Genomic DNA, 23,344 nt, shown 5'->3' on the forward strand with positions numbered 1-23,344 from the left:
GGGAGCAGGCCTAGCATCTTTGTCTGAGTGATCAGCAGCAACAGGGTCAGGAGGCACTGGAGGCCTGAAATGCCCCACTCTGGTTGGGGTGTGGCGTGTGCGGGCAGACTCCATGTGCAATTTGCCTGAATGATTGGTCTTCTCTCTTTTTCAGGAGAAGAATGCTCATAACGCGGCCGAGGGTGCGAGGACTGGAGGTGGCCAGGCACAGCTCTCCATATTAAGCCGTTTCGAGCAGGAAGCCCTTGAGCTGGAGAGGCACCGTACACCCAGGTCTACTGGTGTTGGTGAGGCTGGGGTGGCACAGCCAGGTATTTAAGGCCATTAGTGAGGTCATCATTGTCCTCCCAAAAGCCATAGCACTGAAAATTGTGAAATTAGTTATTGCTGCAACATTGCTGAGCCATCGGTTATGGAAGGTTAAGCGCATAATGAGCTGGGGGGGACAAGGATGAAGTTTGTCAGTGTGTGCATGCTAACTGATCCACTTTCGGCATCATCAGAGCAGGGCCGGGAGGAGGAGCAGCAGAGGCCCCCTCTCACACCTGAGGGCCCTGAAGTCTCACCAGCGTCTCATCATTTCTGCGAGGCAGGCACCAGTGCAGTTACTAGCACCTCCGTGGGAATTTGAACATCGGTTAGTGTCCCGGTGCACAGCATTGAGGGCACTTCACAGTCGCTGGAGGAGCTGGCAGAGACAGAGAGTGCCCATGGCACCAGAAGCTGGAGGACTTCAGGGGACCAGGCACATGCTCAGTCGGTGCCTGATGCTGTACCTCTGGAGTCGTCCGCAACGCAGCAGGGGCAGGAAATCCAGCCGGGTGTGCGGGAGCATCTGGGGGAGATACATGAGGATGTGCTTGGCTTGGCCTCGGTGGTGGACGATTCTACGCGGACAATCGCCGAAGCAATGAGCCACATGTCCGAGCGCCGTACGTCCTCCATAGAGAGAGTGGCGAATCTCTTGGAGAGGTTCCTCCAGGAGACCCACCAGGGCTTCCTGTGGATGCACTCTGACCAGCAAGCCCTCACATCAGCAATGACCTCAGCTGGTCACTGCCATTGTGGGGGATGGTGTAGGCATCAAACATCCCAGCTCGTTGCACATCCATCCATGGTGAGCAGGGTGGTCCGAAGTGACCATTGGATTAAAGCATCCCGGGTGTCCCTGCCTCCTTGGAGTAGTCCTGGGTCAGCGTCTACCCCCTCAGCGTTTCTCTGTGCACGCTCTTCCTCGGAATCACTGCTGGAATCGTCGTATGCAGCCGCAGATACTGCATCAATGTCTTCATTGTCCACTGCATCCTCCATTTCCAGCGCAAGATTGTGGGGAGCGCCGCAGGCAACCACTATCACCGACACACGATCTGGGGGGTACTGGAGTGCGTCCCCCGAGCAGTCCAGGCATCAGAAGCGCACATTGAGAAGACCGATGGCTCTCTCCACCACAGCCCTTGTGGAGGCCTGTCTCCCATTGTAGCACTGCTCAGCTTCTGTTCTTGGATGGCGGAGAGGCGTCATGAGCAACCTTCTGAGGGGACAGCCCTCATCACCCAGCAGCCATCCATCAAGCCGGGCCGGAGCACTGAAGAGCCCCGGCACCTGGGAGTGTCTGAGGTTGTAGGCGTCGTGGAAGCTGCCTGGGTACCTTGCACAGACTTGTAGAATCAGCATCCTACACACACTATCTGCACGTTCATGGAGTGGAAGCCCTTCCTGTTGACGAAGGCACCGGGCTCACCTGCTGGCGCCTTGATGGCCACATGTGTGCAGAATATAGCACCCTGGACACGGGGGATGCCAGCAATGGCCGTGAAGCCTCTAGCTCGCTTTGTCTGGCTTGCCTGGTCCCAATGGAAGTGGATGAAGGTCAATGCACGCCTGAACACAAGTGGACAGCTGATTGGGAGATACCGCAAAGATCAGCCACCAAACCCTGGTAGGAGCCAGATGCATAGAAGTTGAGGGCAGCTGTGATCTTCAGAGCCACTGGCATGGGGTGTCCACCCACACAGTTAGGGGAGATCTCAGGCCCAATCATCTGACAGATGTAGTTCACTGTCTCCCTTGACAGTCGGAGCCTCCTTCGGACATATTGAGGTAACTGGTTTGCCGCTTGTATACCCTGGCAGCAGGATAGTGGAGTCTTCTGTGGCCCCTTCCACCTTGGACTACCTCTTGGCCCTGCGCCCTTGTGCCTGCGCCTGTCCTCCCAAAGGTGATTCCCCTGGATGCTGAGTGTGCACTCCTTGCCTCGTCTTCCTTCTAGCCCTCCCTTCCTCCTCAGAGGACCTGCCTCCAGTGGACAGATCAGATCCCATACCCAGGATAAGGGAAGGCTTCCTGAAAGCCACAGCCTGGAAAAGATTCCTGCAGAGTGCTGACCTGAAGGTTAAGAGTTCAGAAAAAGCTGCTGGGATATGTTCTGAAGTACTGCAGATAACACAGGCAAGTTTAAAAAACTTTCTCCAATAAATATTTCACAGAGCAGATTCACAACCCCACTAAGCCCTCTTATCCTGCCTGTGGATGAGGTTAATAGAAATGTCTCCTACCCGCCTGCCTGTTGCGCTGACCTGAAGATCGCATGGGTGCCGAACATTCGGCGTCAATTGAAGACTAAAGGGCTTTAAGTGGCTCGTTAATTAATGACAGGCGCGTGTTGGACTTCATTGCGTGCCTGCCCAGCGAAATATGGTGCAGGTGATGCCGGGACCCTCGCCCATCTCCCACTCACCAAACAGAAAATTCTGCCCAATGAGTCTTTTGGACTGAACATAAATGAGGCAACGACCAAAGTTATGGCTCTAAATGGCAATGGAAAAGTCAAGATTGGAAACACTGAGATAGAGGGAGTGGGTAAAATTCAAGTACCTTGCTGCTCCTGCTGCTGCTTGCAGCTACTCCTATCGGGAGATCTGCTGTGATGGTATGTCACGGTCATCTGTTTTGCGCCATCATCACACATCCACTGTAACTCACCTGCAACGACTCTGACGTTTGTTATCCAACTATGCCTTGGTTGACCCCTCTTTCCTGCCGTCCTTCTGCTGTTTTTTTTTGGAAAAATATACATTATTCATAAAATATCTGAAAGAACATTACAAAACATTTCTAAATGGCCATCACAAAAAGTGCAATCAGATTCAACCTTTACACATGGATCACGAGGTGCTTCAATACAATCAATGAATATTACAGTCATTTTAATATGGTCATTACAGACAGTCAGACAGTGCAATGGTATTGGAGTTATCAATGTCCGTCCTTCTGCTCTGTTGTCTCTAGCAGACATCTCTGTAGTTTTTCAGCTCTGATCAAATGGCTGAAATACTGACATTTTCTTTTCTGGATGCCACCTTTTAGTGTTCTTTTTGCTCTTCCACTTTCAAGCACCTTGGCTCGATGATAAACTCCAAAGTTACATCCAAGAGTAAAATCCAGGTTAGTTTAGCCAGAGCAAGAGGTGTGACCAGTGACTTCAGTAGTGTCTGGAAGCCGAAAAACATCTGCAGGAAGCTGAAAAAACATCTAGTACAGTTACAAGTTGGAGTGTTGCACTCCATGGATGTGAGACTTGGACTCTGAAGAAAGAGGATGAGAGGAGGATAACAACTTTTGAAATGTGGATGTGGAGAAGGAGGCTCAGAATCAGCTGAATGGACAAATGAGTGGGTTAGGTCAAGAGTTCAGGAATCAAAAAGTTTGTTGAGTAAAGTTAAAGAGAGAAAGGTAGTCAAGTGCAGACGTTGCAAATTAAGACCTGACAGCCTTCTGCTGGCAACAGTTGAGGGAGAGATTGAGGGTAAAAACAGAAGAGGATCGCTAGACCCAGGGTCTACTGATGGCACATGTGCTACCTGCAGATGAGCGAGAACGAGTGTCTCCAATGCCTGCGCATGTTGAGGGAACTGGTCACGCACCTTCTGCAGTATTTGGTACCACGGGAACTCGGAGCACATCAACTGCCATTAGCAGTTAAAGTTATTGCCGTGTTCAATTTCTACAGCAATGGCTCCCTCCAGGGCTCCACTGGGGACCTTTGCAGGATCTCACAAGCCTCCACCCACAAATGTAGCCAGACGGTCACAGATGCCCTTTTGGCCAAGGCACATTTTCCAGAAGGAGAAAACAGTTTGGACCAGCACTCTTATTTCCCAGTTTTTACTGCTGTTCCATTTTAAGGCATACAAGATCAGTTTGGACCAATATTCTTATAATATATATTCTGGGAACAGTTTTTACTGTTTTTTCCTTCTGGGTTGTCAATTTCAACAGAGATCAGGCAAACGAGGAAGCAAAAGCGCTGGGATTTGCTCAGATTTCCAGATTCCCTCATGTGCAGGGTGCCAATGACTGCACCCATGTGGCTTTTAAATCTTCCTGGCAACAAGCAGTCCAGTAGGTGAACTGCAAAGGCTTCCACTCTCTTAATGTTCAGCTGGTCTGCAACCATAACAAATGGATCATGCAGGTGTGTGCAAGATAACCCGGAAGTGTCCACAACTCATATATCCTCAGCAGGTCTCAGATCCCTGACATCTTCCAGGAACCACACAGGATGCAGGGTTGGCTCCTTGGGGACAAAGGCCACTCACAAAGGACGTGGCTGAGATGGCCTCAGACTCTTGGTGAGAGAAGGTACACGAGGCTCATGCCGCAACCCAGAGTTTGGTTGATCAGACCATTGGCAAGCTGAAGATGTGGTTCAAGGGCCTGGACAGATCTGGCAGAGCACTGCAGTATACTCCCCAGAGGGTGTTGCGCATCATAGTGGTTTGCTGCACACTACACAATCTGGCGATGCAAAGGGGAGCACCTGGATGATGAGGAGATGCAGGAACTGCACGTCCCCTCCAATGAGGAGGAAGTCAAATGGGGTGAGGGTGATGAGGTCCTGGAAGGCGAGGGTGCAGTGATGAGGCCTTTGCACTGGCCAGACGAGGCAGGCATGGTGGTGAGACCCTCATTGCCTCAAGATTCCAGGGGGGAGGATGTCGAGATGCAGTGAGGACTTTCCGGAGACCTTCACATTGCATCTAGGAACATCTGACACCTGTCTGGTGGCTGAGGACAGTGCACATAAGCTCTGTGAAGAGGCTCATAACATTGACACGCTGCTGAGAATCAGTGACCACATGGATTTTAAGACAACTTGATATTTTGGCAGGTTTCATCACTTGTTCCCTTCAGCACCACACCTTCACCCGTCAGGAATAGCTTTGAGATTTTGGGGGTTGTGGGGGGGGAGGTGGTGGGCGGGATGGGAGCGGGGGGTGGGGGGGGGGGCGCAGCCCTACCTCTAAGGAGCTGAGAACATACAGAGAACATCAGAACCTGCAAACACAAGCCACATGGAGGTGCACACATCACTAATCTGGACAGTGACTTTGAAGCCGGACAATTACTGTGCTTAAAAGGTTACATTCTTCACAGGGGATAGGCCCTGGACTGCAGCAGTAGCCTTCATTTTGTGCAGGAAACAAGGTTTCTCATCTGACTGACACAAACACTGCTCAACATAACAAAGTGCCATAGACAGGGAGACATTAAGTACAAGTCATTGACACTTGTGCCCATGTTGTGCAACTAAATCTTCTTGATCTTTCTAACCCTGCTGCTACGTCTTGGTGCATCCCCAACATCCACAAGGGAGGTGGAGGTGACCTGCTGACTGCTACACCTTGTTGTCTATGCTGACCTTGGCGGGGGCCCTCTGGAGGGCTCCATCCTGCTTTCAGGGTTCTGCTGTGTGGCAGTGGCACCCTCCTCAGCCTGATGGGTGGTGGATGGCCCCGGGATGTGCACCTGTTGATCGTCTTCCCTATGGGTGCCCAAGGGCCCCTGGCTGACCCTTTGAGAGGAAGGGGCAGCAGAAGTGAGCTCGAGATGCCCCGCCCCTCCACTTTGTGTTGACACTGATGGATGCCAGCAAGTGCCTCAGTGATGGAGTGCAGCTCCTGCAGCAGTGCAGGACCAATGTCCTGGATCAAGGTCTCCATACAGTCTCCATTCTACCAAGGTTGACCTTGGTGCATTGGCATTTTAAAAATTCATTCATGGGATATGGGCTTCACTGGCTGGATGAGCATTTATTGCCCATCCCTACTTGCCCTTGAGAAGGTGATGATAAGTTTCCTTCTTGAACCACTGCAGTCCATGTGGTTTAGGTACACCCACAGTGCTGTTAGGAAGAGAGTTCCAGGATTTTGACCCAGCGACAGTAAAGGAACGGCGATATATTTCCAAGTCAGGATGGTAAGTGACTTGGAGGGGAACTTCCAGGTGGCAGTGTTCCCATCTATCTGCTGCCTTTGTCATTCTAGATGGTAGTGGTCGTGGGTTTGGAAGGTGCTGTCACAGGAGACTTGGTGAATCCCTGAAGTGCATCTTGTAGATGGTACACACTGCTACTACTGTGTGTCGGTGGCGGAGGGAGTGAATGTTTGTGGATCTGGTGCCAATCAGGCGGGTTGCTTTGTCCTGGACGGTGTCAAGCTTCTTGAGTGTTGTGGGAGCTGCACTCATCCAAACAAGTGGGGAGTATTCCATCACACTCCTGGCTTGTGCCTTGTAGATGGTGGATAGGTTTTGGGGAGGCAGGAGGTGACTTACTCATCGCAGAATTCCCAGCCTCTGACCTGCTATTTTAGCCACAGTATTTACAAGGCAAGTGCAGTTCAGTTTCTGGTCAATGGTAACCCCCAGGATGTTGATTGTGGGGGATTCAGTGATGGTAATGCCATTGAACATTAAGGGGCGATGGTTGGATTCCCTCTCTTGTTGGAGATGGTCATTGCTTGATACTTGTGTGGCGCGAATGTTACTTGCCACTTGTCAGCCCAAGCCTGGATATTGTCCAGGTCTTGCAGCATTTGGGCATGAACTGCTTCAGTATCTGAAGAATTGCAAATGGTGCTGAACATTCTGCAATCATCAGCGAACATTCCCACTTCCGGCCTTATGATGGAAGGAAGGTCATTGATGAAGCAGCTGAAGATGGTTGGGCCTAGGAACTGCCCTTAGGAATTCCTGCAGTGAGGTCCTGGAGCTGAGATGACTGATGTCCAACAACCACAACCATCTTCTTTGTACTATGACTCCATCCAGCAGAGAGTTTTCCCCCTGATTCCCATTGACTCCCGTTTTACTGGGGTTCCTTGATGCCACACCTGGTCAAATGCTGCCTTGATGTCAAGGGTAGTCACTCCCACTTCGCCTTGGGAGTTCAGCTCTTTTGTCCATGTTTGAACCAAGGCTGTTATGAGGTGAGGAACTGAGTGGCTCTGGAGGAACCCAAACTGGACTACAGTGAGCAGGTTATTGCTAAGCAAGTGCTGCCAACTCTGGCATGTGTCAGCTAACTGAAATATTGCGCGAGTGCGTGATGACATCAGGATGTTCACCCAACGTTATCGTGTGTCATTTCACGCTCGGTCGGATGGGGTGCTTGCCCGCCCAATGAGCAGAAAATTCTCCCCAAAGACACATCCTACTATTATTCTATTTAACAATAAATTCAATAACTTTATGGAAATGTACCTTCTCTCTGCAGAAGCCTGAGGATGCCGCACAGATGTCATCAACCATGTCCTTTGTTCTGAGGAGCCAGCCCTGGACCCTGTCAAGAGGGTGTCATGGATCATCATGGCTCACTGCGCGCTACTCAACCTGGCGTTGAAAAAACTTGCCTGATGACAAAATGGAGGTACTGCACGTCTCCTTCGATGAGGAGGGCCTCGAAGGGGATGACAGCGATGAGTTCAAGGAAGCCGAATCTGCAAGTGAAGAGGCCATAGCACAGGCCAGATGAGGCAGACGTGCATAGCAAGCCCTCATAGCCACAAGATAGGAGGAGGATGACGGGATGGAGTGAGCATCCTGTTGGAAAAGTAACCTTCATGAAGGGCCAACATGAAGTGAAGCATTGTGATTCCTATCGTTTCAACTCTGCACTTCAAAATGAGAGTCTGTAATTCCCCAACCGGCTCCCCTTAGAGTTATCCTCTGAAAGTTGATGAAGCCTTGGGAGCATGTTTCCTCGCTGTGATGAGGCGCTGGCTGGAGGAAAGCATCTTGCCAAGGTCTGAAGTTGCCGATTCATACAGTATCTCTGCAGCATTCCATCTGTGACGGCAGCCTACATGCTGCAGGAGCTGATACACTATTGTGAGTGGCCTCATAGGTGACAGCTTTCAATTGGATGGCACTCCTGGAGATGATCCATATCCAGCAACATGACTACACATTGAGTTACATCGATGGTACAACTGATGGGTGAGACTAGGGCCAAAGCATCCGAGGAGATTTGGCAGGTTTCAATTCATGTGCACATGAGTCAGCCCTTTGCAACATCTTTTTCTCAATCTCATTGACATCTGGCTCTTAACTCAGAGAGGATGGCCTTCATGTCTTGTCAGCTTAGTATGGATGTGGGCCATCTGAGGCTGACGACATTCAATCAAATGCATGCCAGCCATTAATATGCCCCCTCTTTCATGCACACATTGTGCCCTCATGGGCAACACTGGCCCTGGTGATTTGAAGGATCTCTGATACCATGAACCCCTCAGGGTGATGCGTAGTTTCCAATATGGAGCTCACTGAATCTTCAGTTTTATATTCATCATGCCCCATTTCTCCCATCAACGTTATCTGAAGGCATGAGTGGAGGCTTCTGATCATGCCCAATGGATCCATGGCCAGAGGTTGGGTGAGGGGGTGTACAATGCTGCATCTGTACATTGAAACGATAGCTGTGTGGATGCAGCACACATACACACACCTCCACGGTTACAGATGCTCAGGACTAGGTTTAGCGTAAGGACCCTAGTTTGGTTAAGAGGGCCATAGTCTCGTACACTTAAGTTGGAAAGGTGCTCGTACTTATTGCACGGCTTATTAGACGTAGCCAGGAAGTTCCAAGTGCGGCTGCCAGACAGGATCGCTTTCAGTATGCATCATAGCATGGAAGCCCTGACAGATGACAGAGTGCATGGAGTTCCAGGACATACCCCTCTTCTCCATGTGTTAACACATCTGTCCTTCCACACTACACCTGCACCTTTCAACCATGTGTTTTGCATGGGAGAACACCTCTGCCTCAATGTTACACAGACAACACTGGAAAGGAGATAACCCTGAAAAGCATTTGAAGGATGTGACTTTCACAAGATCAGATAACATGATGAGCGCCACATCACTGCTGTTGGAAATGAGATGAAATGGCCAAACACTGCAGCGACATGCAACCAGAATGAACAAACAAATGCCTTTGATCACGACATCCACAATAAGCAGGGAAAGAGACCATGGTGTGTCGCCTGTGTGACTGCAACATAGCTCTTAATAAAAAGGAGGCAAACACAAGATAAGATGTGGAATGGGCCATATTCTATTTACAGTCATGCACATTATTTGCACCTTGTGAACACTTGTGCCACCATTGTGCTCCTAATATTTCTTAGTTTTCTTAACCCTGGTGCTACATCTTGGTGCATCTCTGACATCCAAAGTGGAGGTGGAGGCAGCCTTCTAATTGCTATGCCCTGTCAGTGATAACTAGGCGGGTGTCCTCTGGAGGACCGAGACCTAGAGAGCCCTGGCCTGCTTAGGGTGCCCTGCCGAGGGTAAGATGCACCCTCCTCGGCCTGTGGAGCTGCAGCTGATTGGGTTACAGGAAGAGGGGATTTGGATCGGCCGGTCATTCTCGGAGTCACCTAGGTGGATGGCTCAGAGGTATCCAGTTGCAGGACCTCCTCCCTATCGGTGTCTGAGGGCCCTTGGCTGACTCCTTGAGGAGAAGGGGAAGCTGTAGTGAGATCGAGCTGCCCCACACTCCTCTCATGTTCACGCTGTTGGAGGCCAACTATGACATCAGCAATGAAACTCAGCCCGTGCAGCATTTCAGGATCAATGCCTTAGACCAAGGTCTCCATAGCGGCTGCCATCCTGCCCGTGTTGACCTCGGTGCATTGGCAAGTCGATGCTATCACCTCAGACTGAAGATGACAGACTCCTCCGTCGTCCCTTTCAACCTGAGGAGTGCAGTTGACATCACTTCCCGATGATCCCATGATTGTTTTTGCAGCTCCAGCAACCGATTGAGGACGGAGTCTTGAGGCTCACCATCTGACTCGGACTCAGCAGACTCCTTGCCTCCAGCAGTCCTCCAAGTGCTGGCGCGGCAGACACCTCTGCCTCCACCGACAACGGTTGTGGAACAGATTATGTGTTGTGATCACCAGATTGTGATCCTGACTCTGCTCTACATCTAGGTCCTGCCGAAGGGTGTGTCGCTGCGCTGGTGGAGGGTGTGGGTGATCACTGTGATGGGTCTTCTATGGTGCTGTCCTCAGGGTCCTCATCTGAGTTGCTCTGGGTGGGTTCCAGGTTGCCTGGGGCCATTGGGCTCATGGCAGATGTGCCTAGGAGAGAAAGTGGAGATTATTAGTGCATGGCAGCCATGTAACACACAGAACAGTGCACTCAGAGTAGCATTGACAGAGGGATGATCTGGTGCAAGATCCTCATGTAGGTGTTTGCCACTGACCTCACCATCACCACAGGAACGGGCAACATCATCTCCAGCCAGCGTGATGCCTCTGTTTTCAAAGTTGCTCAGGCCCTTAATGTCTGCCACACCAGCCTGGGATCTTTCCCTTTTATTGTGCATGATCTTGTCCTGCATAAAGACAAATGGTGAGAGTGTAAGCAAGATGCATGGCAGGGCAGTTAAGAAGGATGGCTAGCATTTGTGGGTAGTTAGTGGAACCATGGACGGAACGAGGATGAGAAGAGCAGAGGGATTGGGCTAGATGGAGATGTGAGGGTATGTGTGTGAGAGTGGGTGGCAATGACTATTGAGCTGGGAGTGAGTGAGATCCCTGTGGATGTGTGATCAGCTTGCGAGTGTGTGAGTTGAGAGTGATGAGAATGTTGACTTAATCTGGCAGAATGGATGAGATCATTCATCCTCTTTTGGCACTGGGTGGCCAACCTCTTCTGGGCTGCAGTCGTACTCACCATCACTGTCACTGCCTCCCAAGCTGGAATTGTCTTGTTGCTGCCTTTCCTGTGGCCAGAGCTAGGGTAGAGGACATCGTGGGAGGCCTCCACGGCACCCAGCAGGCACTCAAGTGAGGCATCACTAAATTTGGGGGCAGCATTCTTCGTTGCCTTTGGGGCCATCCCTTCAGTGGAATGCTCCTGCACGGCAAGCATTGTGAAGTGTGCACACTGTGCCCATTTAAATATGGCGCCCGAATTGAGGAAGCGGTGATGTCACGTCAGGGCAGGCAAACAAGAGGCCACCCACTAGCAATCTGGCTGGCTTCATGGGAATGCATTATTCATAAGGTGGGACGAAGATGATACGGCGTGAAAATCTGCCATTGTGGCCGGCTCGAACAGCGCTGATTTCCTCACCTATTACCACACTTAGTGCAATTCTGTGACAATTCCAACCAAAGTGCCGCACGATATGGCAGAAAAAGCTGCCATTGCCATTGGCAGGTCAAATACCACTTTCCCCACCTGATATTGGACTTTTCCGATTTTTGGGATGATTCCTCCCTTGGGTTCAAAGACCTGGAGGGGGATCAAAACAGCGGCTGCTGTGAGAAGCAAAGGAAAAAGACACCCACAGAATGCTATTGGAAAATGGTGCTCTGTCTGAAAAGATGGGACTTGTGGAGGTTAAGAACCAAGGAGTCGCTGGAGTGGGCCTTGCTGCTGAAAGTCAGTCAGGGATATTCAGAAGACTGAATGAAGCAACCTTCAAGGGATACTGGAATTTGCACCTTGGTGTGGCAGAGAGAAGTTAGCCTGCTGAAAGTGCTAGGAGGGGTTTGGACTAGAATCTACAAGGCTACATTTCCGCTGAAAGTGTGGTGTAAAGTACAAATAGCTCGTAAAGTATTTTTGGTTGTATTAATTAGTTACTGGGGATTGTAACAACAGACTTTTACGCAGCTGATGAGAGGTATCTATAACAGCCTGTCTTGTGAAGCACAGGAAGCTTCTGATATGTTCAGTTATGTGCAGAGAGGCTTATAAATGGATATCATGCAATAATGATGAGTGTAGAGAAAATGTCTCAAGTGTCTTTGCATGTCTCTGCATGTCCTCATATGAATTGATATTCCTGATTTGAATGCTCCAGTGCTTTGGAGACCCCAAGACAGTTTAGACTCGCCACATTGTGTGATACTTTTTAAATAGCATCATATAACCAATTTTAACCAGAAGGGGGCGGGTGGGCAAATAAAATTGTCTAGGTTATTTAATCTGCTCTGGAGATGCCACAAGCTGATGGTCTCTGATTTTAACACATTTAACTGAGTAGGCAGTGAGGACATCCAGCCAAAGCTGGCAAGGTCCTTGTTAACATGTACAGGTCCTACAGGTCCCCCTAACTGCAATTTTAATTTGTGGTCTAAGCGGGATGCCACAATTAAAAAATATTACTGTGTAGAATTCTCAGCTCATCATTGTTTGGATAAGTGCCTGGTCCCAACTTGGCAGCTGTGTACAGTGACATGACTGAAATCAGGTGATCACCATGCAATGAATCACAGATTTATTTTCCATCACTTCCCAGCCTGCCTGTTATAACAGTCTTGGGCATAGCCCTCGAGAAAGACATTTATTGCAACTACAACACTTCATTAGAAAGTTAATGAATAATTCTGATTTAATGAAAGATTACACACTGCTGTGATGCCCTATTTTAGAAATGGCTGTCCAGCTTCTTTTGTTTAGAATGAATGCACAGACAAATTAATGTTTTCTGTTCTTTAATTCCATTTCAGTTACACTTTTGTAATATTATTGACCCTAGAATGTCATGGAAATTGATTATGTGATCAGTTTCAACTCCAACACAAATAAATTCCATGGAACGCACAAATAAAACCCCTTGATAAAATGTATGATAAAATAATAAACAATGTAGCATAATTATTTTTGAAGCAATAATGTGTTTTTGGATTTCGAATGATAGCTGTCATGGTTTAGCATGTAATCTGATGGGCAGGATAAGGTTGCTGGTTTGTAATCATTCTAGCTATTAGTGGTCTTCTTACGCTCAAGTTTTCTTTCCTCATCTACGCTATCCTCCAAAAGATCAAATGTATAGGCATCAGTTTTTGATACTATCCAAATCAAGATATACAAAGATGATGGCAACTACTTAGTAGAAAAGGCATCAACTAACAATATCAATCTATGTGACATATTAGAAAGATCCTGAGGAGTTCACAGATGCTTCAATTATCCACCTCTATAAGGATATCATTTTATTTATGTTAAATCACTAAAGAATCTCTTTTCTTGTCTGTAACATAGGATTTAAGGGCATAGACTGCACGGAGATTAAAAAAAAAAGATTCCTTTATTCCACCGGTATCAAAACTGTACAAACTTTCAAGGGAAAGCATATCTCCAAGAAACAGACTGTTTACAGAGAACATTAACCCCGATGCTCCAGGTCTCTGTCTTATTCGGGGCCTTGGCACCTCAATGCATTGACTCACTGGGTTTGCCCCAGTTCCTGGCTGTAGTCTTCAATGATACTTCTGATGCCTCCTTCTCCTTCAGCCCATGCTCCCTCAGAGCTTTCTTCTACAGCTTTCTTCATCCCACACTCCAGGCTTAGATTTCACCTCCATCTTCCATCAGGACTTTGTCTCCTGTTCTAAGGGAAGCCCCAGGCCTACTGAACCTGCTTGCCCGGCATCCTCTCAGGCAGACGACCTCTGCTGGCTGGGACCTAGTGCCCTGCAGTGAATGCTTTGCAGTGGGTGAGGCCCAGCCTCTGGCCCCACTCTGAGGTCAGAAGCTGACAGTCGGCTGCCGAGGGCCCACTCGCCTTTCCTACTACATGCCATTGCTGGAAAGATCCTTGCATGAGTAATGCTCAATTACTTTATTCAGCATATTGTTAAAAATATCTGCCAGACAGTCAGCGTGGGTTCCGAAAGAGAACAGACAGAACTGACATGATTATCATAGCCAAACCCCTTCAGCCTAAGTGTAGAGAACGAAATGTAGACCTCTTCTGTGTCTTTGTTGACCTGACAAAGGCATTCAACACTCAGTAGAGAAGGAACCTGGAAAATTCTCTCCAAGTTATGTGTCCAGACAAATTCATTGAGATTGCTAAACAATTCTATGATGGCTAGAGTGATGGAGATGTGGAAAATTACATTTCCTTCCCCAATACAAATGGTCTTAAGCAATGTTTTTTGCTTGGAGTTGTCTGGTTCCTTGTGGCTTTTAATAATCTCAAAATTGAAGTCCAGATCAGATTCAGAATAGATGGGCAGCTCTCAGCTCTTCAACCTCAAAAGACTGCAAGCTAAAACAAAAGTTCTGGAAGAATTTGTTTGTGAACTCCTATTTGCTGATGACTGTCTCATGGCACACTTCCAGGATGATATGCAAACAATTAATGGATAAATTTATAGCAGTTTACAACCAGCCCAAAGCAAGTGTTACACTCCACCAAACCTCACTATCAGTGATCATATGCTAAAAGATGTGGATAATTTCACCTACCTGGGTAGCACCCTGTCCAGAGATATGCAGGTTGATATAAAGGCATCCTGTAGAATTGCCATAGCCAGCTTAACTTCTGGCAAACTCTATGAGTACTACTCTAACAAGAGAGACATCAGCCTACAGATTAAACTCAAAGTGAGAGGGCTGCTGTTCTGGTGACTCCTTTATGCTTATAGAACTTGGGCAACAAGATAAGAAACTGAATCACTTTCACCTAAGCTGCCTGAGTTGACTAATGAAGATCAAATGGCAAGTCAAGATCCCTGATTCCAAAGTTCTTAAAAATGCTAACATCCCAAGCATAGTTCCTCTGTTCATGAATGCATGGTGATGCTGATCAGGTGTGAATGTCTGATGAATGATCCTAAAGAAGATCTTTTATGGCATATTGATAACTGGTAAGTGATTTCATGTTGGAGTGCAAATGAGATAATAAAGACTGCATAAAAGTGACTCCAGTTAAGTACAAACATTGAATAATAGACATCCATAAAAGGGAACAACTTGCTCTGGATAAGAAAGCATGTGGAAAACCTTCCACAATGGCACCTCTGACAATGTGTGTCGAATTGCTGACACTGAATGTAAATGCCAGCTGAAGAAGCAGTGACTGAGAAGTGAAGACCCTGAACCTGGTGTATCTGTAATCTACTGTTCGCTGTGTAGACATTCAGTCCGAGAAACAGAGGTCACATCTGTCATCAAGGAGCTCTATGCAGAAAATGAAATGATGTTTCCCTTGCCTTCTTCAATACTGAATAATGAGCAATGAATGGTATTGTCCTCATGGCGGAGATTGGGAAAGTCAGCTGCAGACTTTTTCACAGACTCTGTCAGTTATTGAGGAGCAATATGGAGCCGGAAATGAAAAAAGGGTAGGGATTATTCTAGATTAATTAACTACCGTTCCACAGATAATTCTGTGAAACTTTTCCTGAGGAGTTTTGATTAATTGGCTGTGACTAAGTTTCTTCATTAGGAACAGGAAATGATTAGGTCTTGCTGATGAGAAGAGCCAGCAAGCTGCTCCACTGTAACTCATGTAGGATGATATGTCAGCGGGCAAAATCCTGTTCAAGCATCTGTGCTCGGTAATTCTTAAGGTCCTAATTGAAAGATATTAGGAAAATCAGTTGTTATCATGGTTTCTTTCATGTACCTAGTCACCTGCCAACTACTTAACAGTTTAAAAAGTTTAGGAGACAATAGGTTGAAGACTCAGGGGTTAGATGATTATGAAATGTACCATTAAGTGACACAACTTAGATTGAGTAGCAGAAAAAGCAGGTTTGGTTGTGTTGGATAATTGAACACAAGTGAATATTTCGATGATGTTGATGGATTGCAAGTAGATAATCTATTATTATGTTTTATGCTTCATCACTTTCTAACATAGAAAATTTGCATTTTAAAACTCAGCGGGTAATTCTGACCTTGTGTGAGAGTGTAAAGAGGGTGATAGTGAATCAAGAACTTGTTCTACATCTTTCTTGCTCTATCTCTTTCCCATTAAAGTCAGTGGAAATAAAAAAATCAGGAGATATATAGAAGGGGCAGCTGACTTACTGTCACCTGTTTTATACTGTTATTGTCTTCTTCCACAAGTTTGAATGTTAACTAATAAAGTGCCATGCTGTAGTATTCTCACATGTGTTGCAGTTGAAAGTAGATTTCTGGTTCCTTCATTAGTTCCAACAAATGACCTAACCCCGAAAGTGTAACTCATCTGTTCTCTGCTCAGATGCTGACTGACCTGTTGAGTGTTTCCAGCATGTTCTGTTTCTGTTTCAGATTTCCAGTTGCAGTTTTTTCACTTTTTATAATGTGTATCCAGCAGATAGAACTTGTGGAGGTAATTTTTTTTATTTGTATGACTGGGGAAGCAGTTATAATTCAATGAGGAGGATAATAATCCATTCAATGACTTCAGCCGCCACAGTCTGAATGGTTGTGATGCCACCAGGAATAGATCTCTCTAGGGCAGGAGTTCAATATGTGGGTGATGGTCTGACTTGGATGGCCACAGTCACAATTTGAGCTCTTCCTCATATTCCACTTGGCCACTTTTTCCCTGGCCCATCCTGTCTTCAAGTGGTTGAGGGTTGTCCAGATTTCCTGTGGAAGATTGAAATCTGAGACTTCGCCATTTGAGTCAGTTGCCAGGTTGCTGTTGGTGATGTTTGCAGGCAACCAGGAGGTCTAGCATTGAGAGGTGGGGCTGTGGTCAGTTTGTAGGGTGTGGAGTGTGTTTCAGTAGGGGCTATAGGGTTTCAGATTAGTTCCTGGGTTTCATTTGAGGTCCTGTGTCAATGGAAGTACTTCTTTAGCTGTCTGCCGATGATGGGGAATGTTTCCCTTGCAGAAATCAGGAGTTTTAATGTATGCAGCAAGCTACTTGAGCTGTGTTGGTCTCAACGTTCCAGAAATAATCCTCCTAAGATCATAAGAAATAGAAACAGGATTAGGCCATTTGACCCATCAAGCCTATTCTGCCATTCAATAAGATCATGGCTCATATGATTGTAACCTTAATTCCACTTTCCTGTCCGTTCCCCCAAACACGTAACTCCCTTGTCAATCAAAAATCCGTCAAACTCAGCCTTGAATACAGCCTCCACTGCTCGCTGTGGAAGAGAATTCCAAAGACTAATGACCCTCTGAGAAGAAATTCCTTCTCCTCTCCATCTTAAATGAGTGATCCCTTTTTCTTAAACTGCGCCCCATTGTTCTAGATCTATCCATGAGAGGAAATGTCCTCCCAGCATCTACCCTGTCAAGCTGCCTCAGAACCTTATATGTTTCAATAAGATCACGTCTCATTCTTCTGAACTCCAATGAGTATAGGCCCAACCTGCTTAACCTTTCCACCCTTTCATTCCAGGAATCAGGCCCAGTGGACCTTCTCTGAACTGCTTCTAATGCAAATATATCCCTCCCTAAGTAAAGAGACCAAAACTGTACACAGCACTCATGGTGCAATCTCAATAATGCTCTGTAGAGCTATAGTAAGATTTTCCTACTTTTATACTCCATTCTCCTTGCAATAAAGGCCAACATTTCATTTGCCTTCCTAATTACTTGCTGTACCTGCATGCTAACATTTTGTAATTTTTGTACGAGGACACCCAGGTCCCTCTGCACTGCAGCATTCTGCAGACTCTCTCCACTTAAATAATTTTTCACTTTTCTATTCTTCCTGCCAAAGTGGACAACTTCACATTTTCCCACATTATACTCCATCTTCCGATTTTTTGCCAGCTCAGTTAACCTATTTATATCCCTAATTTGCAGACTGTTTGTATCCCCCTCAAACTTGCTTTCCTGCATTTCTAAGTATCATCAGCAAACCTGGCTACACTCCAGTCTATCCCTTCATCCAACACATTAATATAGGTTGTAAATAGTTGAGATCCCAGCACTGATCTGTGCAGCACTCCACTAGTTACAGTTTGCCCCCTGAAAATGACTCATTTATTCCTACTCACTGTTTCATGTTAGTTAGCCAATCTTCTATCCATGCTAATATATCACCCCAAAACCATGAGCAGGTAATCTTGTGGCATAGGGGTAGCGTCCCTACCTCTGGACCAGCAGATCTGGGTTTAAGTTCCACACCAGAATTTATTGGCCACTGAAGGAGTGTTCATGATGGTGTTCAGCAGGCTGATAATCAGTATTCCACCACCTCCCGCAAGAGGAAATAAGTTAATGTGAAGATATGCTAAAAAAACACTATGAGCTCTTGTCTTGTGTAGTAACCTTTTATGCGGCATCTTATCAAATGTCTTTTGGAAATCCAAGCACACTACATCTACTGGTTCCCCTTTATCCACTGCTTGTTATGCCTTCAAAGAACTCCAATAAATTTGTCAAACACAATTTCCCTTTCACAAAACCACATTGGCTCTGTGTGATTGTATTATGATTTTCTCAGGGTCCTGCTACTACCTCCTTAATAATGGATTCTAACATTTTCCAGTTAGACTAACTGGCCAAGGGTTTCCTGTTTTCTGTCATCCCCCCTTTCTTGAATAGTGGTGTTACATTTGCATGACTCCCTGGAGGTGGACATCTACCACATATGTGGCTCCTGAGCAGTACTCTGCTATTGCGTAAGCCAGGAAGAGTGAAGCAGTGCTTAGTGTCTTGGCTCTGCTGCCCCAAGTGGTACCCTCCAGAGGAAGACAGCAACATTCATGTGGCCTTCCTGTGAAGTAAGTTTTCTAACTTGAAAACCTGCAAACTAATGCTCTCAAGGAGTTGACTGAACCCTGGCCACCAAGCTCCCATTCCAAGCAATAAAAACCCAATGGGAAGGGGAGGCAATGTTGACTTTTGTTAGATAGGTTTCTGGTTGAGATGTGTGGTGAGTTAAAAATGAAGTGTGGCTGAAGGAATAAAGGGGCATTCTTTCCTTATGGAACTAAATCCATAAATATTGGGGATGATGATTGGCTAAAGCAGTCACATTAGGTGAGAGAGACAAAAATTAAACAACCTGAATAAAGAGAAATCTGGCTATCTGCTATCGACATGGCTTCAACAATGGCCATCCCGTGTGCCCAGCCTGACTATTAGCAGTTGTAATTCATTGGTTGAAGTGGCTGAAGATCGAGGTTTGAAATGCAAATTATTGGATTGATTATAGCTGCAAAGCAAATAATTTCTAATACTCTGATTAATATGTGGCCAAATGACAAAGAGAATAATACCAAAACAATCATCTCACTGAAAAGCTATTTATGAAAGAATTTTCTTACATTGAATATTGGAAAGATCATGCATTGGTTTTTGGATTTAGTCATACCCATAGCAGTTAGCAGTGAAGTGCGAATTCCAGAATGTAGATTATAAACTCTAAACATAGTGATCGACAATTGTGCTTTAAAGAAGTTCTGTTGGTTCACATTATAGAAAGACAGTGATCTGCCTAACAAGATTAGCACAACGTTTGGGAACTAGGCCAAAGGCTCCTGCCGACAACCCCAATAAGCAGCAGAAATTAAACAGGCCACAAAAGCCTAAGACAAGGAGTATTATTTCTGTGGTGGCACTCTATATGAGTGTGAAAAGTAAACTGATGTAGTAAAATTAATAATTTTTCACCATGTAGCGACTTGTGATGAAATATAAAGTAACATAAACAACTGAGATGAAACTGTAGAAGGAGGGATGTGATGAAAAGGGAAACTCTCCCCTGGAATTGTGCTCCTCAGTTCAGAAATAATTAAGAAAATATTTAATATTGGTGTTCAAAATTATGAGGGGCTTTGATAGAGTAGATAGGGTAAATCTGTTTCCACCAACACAGAAGTCAATAATCAGAGGACACAGATTTAAAATTTAAAGAGCAGGGATCGAATGCTCAATGTAACCTTCCTCTCTCTGTGCTTCAGATGGAATCCCTGGAAGCAATAGCAACAACTTATATTTATATAGCACCTTTCATGAATAAAAAGTCCCAAGGTGCTTCACAGGAAGCTCATAAAACAAAGTATGACAATTGAACCACATAAGGAGCTATTAGGTCGTATGATCAAAAACTTGGTCAAAGCGGTAGGCGGAAAGTGTGATAGAGAAGCAGAGAGGTGTAGAGAGGATATTCCAGAGTTTAGGGCCTAGGCAAGTGAAGGCACGGCCACCCATGGTGAAGCAATTAAAATTGGGATGTTCCAGAATTAGATGAGTGTAGATATTTCAGAGGGTTGTGGGGCTGGCGTAGATTACAGAGATGGGAGGGGGGTGAGCCCACGGAGGGATTTGAAAACGAGGACGGTAGAAACATATTTTCGGAAGCTCATCTTGGGATCATCTCAGGGAAGTATGCCCTTTATTATGAGTCTGAACCTGGAAAACCGACTAAGACTAGGGGCGCACCCTTGTGGCCTGGAATAGTGGAATTCTTGCCCCACTGAAGATACACTTGGATTCCACAAGAGAGAAAAATCCTGTTCATCATTACTTTTGTTAAAAGATCCAACTTTGGATTTTGTTAGAATTTTAGATTTTTTTGATCAATTTTTCAAGAATAAATACTGACAGAATCTAACATATCTTTATTGGAACCAAAGTTGTTAATACCAACTCAATGTGATACTTGTACACTTCCCAAATGGAAGTTCCAGTAAAACTGGTACCAGTTAATCCATACTGAACAGGGAATTGAAGATCAGTTCTGAACTGGTGGACTCCAGTAGGAATGCCAGTTAAACTGGTGATATTACCAGTAGTACCAAGATGCTTGTACAATTTGATATCTTAATTCACAGCTGGTGGAATTATTTTCCATCATATTGGAAAACTGTAGGCAGAATTTTTAACTTTGAAATCCCTCTAAAATCCATGACAAAAAATCCAAACAAGTTGGTTGAGATGCAGCCATGGGGCAAATTAGTAAATCAGGAAAATTAATGGCTCATTCAGTTGTAGGAAATTAACTGCTTCCAACATTAGAGTGCAAATGCCAGAAAATATCTCCACAAAGACCAGTTGGACAAATAATATATTAGTTGATGATTAAAAAACAGTCACTTGTGGTGTTCATAATTCTCAGATATAACTGTGATGAAGAGGCAGGTCCATACATGCTGAAAGCATTGTTTTATCATATGGCAAACATGCTTGGTAGAAGATGTAGGATGGTCTCATTAAAACCTATTGGAGTCCCCAGTAGACAGTGATTCATTTTGTTGCACAAATGAATATTTTGATAAAAATCAGACCACCTTTTGAATTAAAAGCTCCTTTTGCATCCTTGTTTATTTCATCTTTTGCATTAAGAAGAAACTGATCAGACTTGTGATCACTTACGATCCAGGAGGAAAAGAAATAGCCTCACCATGGTAACAGGCACTACAAAATATATCCCAGAAATGTGTTGTGAGAGTGAAATGATGTTACATTAATGGAATATTGATCCAGCCAATATCTCAGAACTGAAGCATGCCATCAAAAAGTAGCTTTCTGCAATCATTTTGCTTTAATATATCAAACCTCTCAGTGAGATGTCTGTAATCAGTTTCTTTAATCTGTTGCCGAGCTCAGTATTCACCAGTTTGAATATTATGGACCTCTTTCACAGCAAAATATACTCAGACCCATACAGAAAGGAATGCAACAAGCTGGAATTTCTCAATGGGGGCAGCAATCAGGAGTCGGGACTGCGTCGCATTTCCAGCCTCTGTCTCCAGCCTGCTGTGAAGCGTGATTTTGCAGTCCCTGGGGCATTAATTGGCCTGGAGATGGGTCTGCTGCCCACCTTGACAGACCCGGCCTGGAAATGGAGGCAGGCCAATTCCTGAGCAGGCTCAATGAAAGGTCTGCCTCAGTCACCACTTTGTCGAAAAATCACAAAGTCGTTTGGAATAGACAATTTTAAGGTTGCTGAAAAGTGTTAGCTGCAGCTCTGAGTGTGAGCACTGACCTACATAGTTTTTTTCCCCTTGCTGCCTGATACATAAATAATCCTATGAAAGAAGGCCCAGCATCATGGAACCCTTATGAAATAGTCAAACCATTGAGCCTTCACTTTGCTGACTCAGAGCCCCCCATCATATATTGATGGCCCAACCTGTCTCTGCTTCCCCCCTGTATGTGTCTGCACTCTGTCATGTGCAGCTGCAGCAGGTTCCAGCAGATTGCTGGAATTGAACACAGCAGCCCATTTCAGGGGCTGCACTCCACATACATCCCTGCAGTGAAGTGCCTTTCCCAGTAGTCCCATCGCACCAGCTGTCAGATATGGGGACACCAACTGTGCAATGCCCTGGGCACTCCTTCACACCTCACACCATCCCAATGGAAGTGAAGACCTCAAGGAGGTCTGTCTCCCAATAACCTTGCCACACAGCAGGAACCCATTCCAGGATGGCCTGCACACATGAACAGTGTGGCAAGCAAGGTTTCACATGTGACACCCATCATTTGTAAGGAACACAGAACTCACTAGCCCCTTACATTCATGTACTGTTACTTAGCTCATGCTATATTTGCCATGAAGCAAATACTTAATGCACATAATGACTTCTGTAATTCCTGCACTCTAATGCTAGAATGTCAGTCATAAAGCAGCTGAGTGAGCCGGGGCAAACCAGCTCCAAGGGTCATAGATGGAGACCTCCAGGTTTTCGTTGGTGAGGTCAAGCACAGGAAGGGTATCATTTTGCCAGAGTATTGAAAACCGTCACCAACAATTGCAAAGAGGGTTGGGATTGGTGTCACAGGGGAACAGTGCTCTGAAGAAGGGTCATATGGACTTGAAATGTTAACTCTGGTTCTCTGTCCACAGACGCTGTCAGACTTGCTAAGTTTTTCCAGCATTTTCTGTTTTTATTATTGTTATTATTAGAGCAGAGCCACACTTGGTTCCAGGGCCACAAGCGTTCAACGATCATTTGGAGTGTGAAAAGGGGACTCCAGCCTTAGAGAAGTCACCTAGGCCCTTGGTCACACAGGCTGCAACATGCCCAGAAGCTAAGGGGCATTCAGGATGCATGCTGCTCCTCAGCCTTGGAGGAGTGTGTGCCTAGGACACATGCAACATTCAGAGAAATTTTGCAGCATTGTGTTTTTGGGGAAAGGTGACAATGCCAGCCCGCTGCCTCAGTCAGTGTGGAGGAGCTGCCCTTCTCCATGCAGGGCTGCAGTATCTTATCTTCCTCTGCTCCATGTCCTTGCAGGAGAACAATATCTGGGAGATGGCTGGGACCCAAATGATGAGAGCTGTCAGGACAACTGAGAAGACGGCTATGGTGATAGGTTGGGTCCCAGAGCAGGGGCAAGT

The sequence above is a fragment of the Carcharodon carcharias genome, chromosome 16 (genome assembly GCF_017639515.1).
Source record: "Carcharodon carcharias isolate sCarCar2 chromosome 16, sCarCar2.pri, whole genome shotgun sequence".
Taxonomy (NCBI): domain Eukaryota; kingdom Metazoa; phylum Chordata; class Chondrichthyes; order Lamniformes; family Lamnidae; genus Carcharodon; species Carcharodon carcharias.